This window comes from Rutidosis leptorrhynchoides, chromosome 4 (genome assembly GCF_046630445.1).
Source record: "Rutidosis leptorrhynchoides isolate AG116_Rl617_1_P2 chromosome 4, CSIRO_AGI_Rlap_v1, whole genome shotgun sequence".
In the NCBI taxonomy this organism is placed as follows: domain Eukaryota; kingdom Viridiplantae; phylum Streptophyta; class Magnoliopsida; order Asterales; family Asteraceae; genus Rutidosis; species Rutidosis leptorrhynchoides.
This window is the reverse complement of record NC_092336.1, coordinates 231,362,616-231,367,289: the sequence shown is the minus strand read 5'-3', so window position 1 is coordinate 231,367,289 and position 4,674 is coordinate 231,362,616.

Here is a 4,674-nt window from a genome sequence, read left to right as displayed (position 1 = left end):
TCAACTCAAATAACATGTTAAAACAATCATTACTAGCAATTAAACAAGTTTCAAATGGCATTTACATCAATTTAATCAAGTTCATGAATTTTAGACCTAAAAAGTCCACTTTAATTCTCAAAAATCATGTTTAGGATCAAAGTTTGGATCATTTAGCTACCTAAACATGTTACACTACTTAATTTAGAAATAATTCATGACAAAAATCGGCCATAACCTGTTTATATCGAAAAGTCTCAAATTGCTCAAGAACACAAACCCTAGATTCCTAAAATTTTTGAAGTTTTTGGCTTCAAATCATGTTAAATAGCATCAATCTAGGTCATACATGCATAATATACTAACAATTTAACTCTAATTACACTAGAAATTGACAAAATCAAATTAGGTAAATTAATTGGAAATATCACAAAAACTAGAAAATTTATAAATTTAGGGGAGTAATTTTTACCTTCTTTGAAAAGCTTCTGAACAATTTCATGATTAGAGCAAGAAATTTAACGAATTACGGTGAAAATTTGCGCATTTTAGAGAGGTTTTTGGGTTATTTTCGTGTATATGTGTGTGTGTTGTGGTGAAGACAGACTCGTCTGTATATTTGATCTGCCCAGATATTCTGCCTCATGTGATTGCATGAGGTTACAGGCCAAACCCCATGCGATCGCATGGGGGTCTGTATTTTTTTTTAATAAAAACCTTTACTATTAAAATATTTAATTAATTAAAAATTAAAATTTTGTTTCTTTTTAGGATGAGGGCGTTTCGGATCGTTGTCCTAGTCCGTCCCTCGACAAAATTTTAAAATTTGTCATTTTTAAGCGCAGTTTTAAAAACAAAGATTTTCGGTTTTTTTTTTAATGTTTTTGGCTTTACTTTAATTCAATAAGATTAAAAATAATGATAATAAAAGTTCTCGTCCCTCCCTTGGGTAGAGCAATTTCGGTTCAACGACCTAGTTTTCAACTCACGACGAATTTTAAAAATCATATTTTTAACTTAGTTAAATAAAGTAAATTTTTATTTTTAAATTCACACCAAATTTAAATTTAAAATGCATAAAATTAAAAATTCATATTATTAAAATTAAAAATTCACACCAAATTTATATTATATTTTTGTTTTTAAACATACAAACTTATGTTAAAAATATTAATTTTTCAAATATTAACAAACTTAAATATATTAATTTTAAAAAGTTTACAATAATAATTTAATATTAATTTTAAAATTAAAGTAAAAATAAAATTAAAAATCTTTTTGGTCTTTTATCCCACTTTAATCAATCAAATATTATCAAAAATATACGCCCCTCTTTTCGGTAAAGTAATTTCGGTTCCATAACCTAGTTTTACTCCTGACGAATTTTTGAAATATTTTTGGTTGATTGATTAAAGATATTTATACCTTAAGAATAAACGGTAAATTTCGCAGTGATGTAATAAATTTTTGTATGATATCAATAATTTCGGTTACAGAACCTAATTTTATTAAATACCAATTTAATACTTTATAGTGAACGATTTAGCGTTTATTATCAAAAGGTTAAAAGCAATAAAAATAAAACTGTACATACTTACCTATGAGATAGAATTCTCCGAGACCTACTTTAGCCGACTCATAGGAGAGTCGTGTGATTTGGTTCTCCATAGCTACGTAAGCATAACCTCGAATCTTCAATATCTTTTCTTCTAAACATATAAACGGTCCTTTTCTGCATAGAGTAACAAATTCGGTATTTGAATATGTTTGATTATTTGAACATTTACCTTCGTGTGACCATTTTCCGCATTTATAACATCTTTCAAGGTGTCGTGCTCTTCTTTTTGTTGCGGATTTTGATTTTCCTTTACCAAAATGTATCTTATTACTTCTGAGTTCTTTTCTTACTTCGTCACATCTGCTTCTTATTACTGACACCAGGTCACTCAGAAGTGTGTCATTATTTCGTTTAGTAATCAAAGCGTGTAGCATTAGATCATGGTTCAGATCAAAGGAATTCTTCATGTCGTAAAACCTAAAAAAATAAAAATTCAGAATGGGGGGAGAAGACTAGTTCTTTAGGGTCTGCTAAGGAAAGACCATTCGGATTCCATTCTCAGAAACTATACGAAAACAGAATATCTAACTCTAACAGAAATATATAATACCCTAAAAAGATTTGAACCTCCCCACACTTAGTTAGATGTGGTGTTGAAATTGTGATTAACGTTATTTTCAATTGGATCATCAACAACTTGTATATCTCTGACTTTTGCTTCAATCCATTTGTTGATTTCCTCCGTAACTTTCACAAATTCAACTAACATCGCCTTTTCTTTTGGCGATAAATTGGATACTAATCGGTTACATAACTTAAAGTTTCCCTTAATCCTAGCATCGTGAATCCGTTTATAAAGTTTCTTCGTTGATCTGTTAAAAACAGGTTCATCTAATTTCATATCATCAACAGAGTTCTTTGTGATCGGATCATCATTAAGAGTTTCTTCATCTTCCCCACACTTATGCATTTTTATTGGTTTAACAGTTTTGGTTGGTGGAGATCTAAACTTTCGGTTTACAAAGGTGATCAATTTATCACCATCCCTAAGTGTCATTCTACCTTCTCTTACATCAATGAACACCTCAGTGGTTGCTAGAAATGGGCTACCTAAAATTAGAGGAATATTAAGGTTTTCCTCCATATTAATAACTATGAAGTTTGCAACAAAGGTCAAACTTCCCACGTTAACAAGTAAATTATTTGCTATTCTAACCGGGTGTTTAATGGTTAGGTCAAATGATTGAACACCTATTTTGGTTGGTTTTAATTTACCCATACCTAATCTTTTGTATAAGGAAAGAGGCATAATATTTGCACTTGCTCCTAAATCTGCGAGTCCATTATATATAGCACCATCATTAAGCAAGCAAGAAATGATAAATTCACCCGGGTCTCCTACTTTAGTAAGTCGAGTTGGTTTGTTAACCTTTTTCGGGTGTTCTTTTCTTGGTTCTTTCACTTCTATTTGAATTTCTTTTTCTTCATTTCTTGGAATGGGAGGTTTGTATAGAAATTCTTCTTCTTCACTCCAATTTGAATCCTCCCCATTTTTCAATTTTGATTTTTCATATGTTGTTGATAACATATTTATGTTTTCATTTTGAAGGTTTTCTTGGGTGGTGAAATTATGATTGACTTCATTGTCAACTTCCATCGGACCATGTATGTAATGTTTAACTCTGTGACCATTAACTTTAAATTCAATCCCATTTGAATTTATTAACTCTATTGTTCCGTATGGGAAAACTCTTTTGACTATAAATGGTCCAGACCATCTTGATTTCAATTTTCCAGAAAATAGCTTGAATCGTGAATTGAAAAGAAGAACTCTGACTCATTCCTTAAATTCTTTTGAACTTCTGATTCTTTTATCATGCGATTTCTTCGTTCTTTCCTTATAGATTAACGAATTTTCATATGCTTCATGTCTTAATTCTTCTAATTCATTTAATTGACTTAACCGTAGACGTCCAGCTTCATGTAAATCAAGATTACATGTCTTCAAAGCCCAAAATGCTTTGTGTTCAATTTCTACTGGAAGATGACATGCTTTTCCGTAAACGAGTCTAAAAGGTGTGGTTCCAATTGGAGTTTTGTAGGCTGTTCTAAATGCCCAGAGTGCATCCTCCAATTTCATGGACCATTCCTTCGGATTTGATCCTACGGTTTTCTCTAGAATACGTTTCAAAGCTCGGTTGGTATTTTCAACTTGTCCACTTTTTTGTGGATGATAAGCGGTTGAGATTTTATGAGTTACTCCATATCTTTTGAGAACTTTTTCAAGTTGATTATTACAAAAATGAGTACCCCGATCACTTATTAAAGCTTTCGGTGTTCCAAACCTAGCAAAAAGACGTTTTAAAAAGTTGACTACAACTCGTGCATCGTTAGTTAGGAGAGCTTGTGCTTCCGCCCATTTAGATACATAATCAATGGTTACGAGGATGTAGAGATTATTATGAGATTTTGGAAATGGACCCATAAAGTCAATACCCCAAATGTCAAATACTTCACATACTTGAATGACATTTTGTGGCATTTCATCACGTTGACTTATTTTTTCAGCCCTTTGACAAGCATCACAGGATTTGCAAAGAAGGTGTGCATCTTTGAAAATTGTAGGCCAATAGAATCCAGCATTGTAAACTTTTCTTGCTGTGAGTTGAGGCCCATAATGCCCTCCTGTTGGTCCTGTGTAACAATGGTTTAAGATTTGACTAGCTTCATCTCCGAATACACATCAGCGTATTATTCCATCAGGACAACTTTTAAACAAATGTGGATCTTCCCAGAAATAGTGTTTTATATCACTAAAGAATTTCTTTCGTTTTTGGTACGACAATCCTTTTTCAAGGAATCCACATACTAAGTAGTTTGCATAGTCTGCAAACCATGGAATTTCATTATAATCTATCTTTAATAGATATTCATCAGGAAAGTTGTCTTGTATGGACGATTCATTTAGAACTTCTAATTCGGGATTTTCAAGACGAGAAAGATGATCAGCGGCGAGATTTTCTGCTCCCTTTTTATCTCGGATTTCAATATCGAACTCTTGTAAGAGTAAGATCCAACAGATTACTCGTGGTTTAGCATCTTGTTTTGAAAATAGGTATCTAAGAGCAGAATGATCG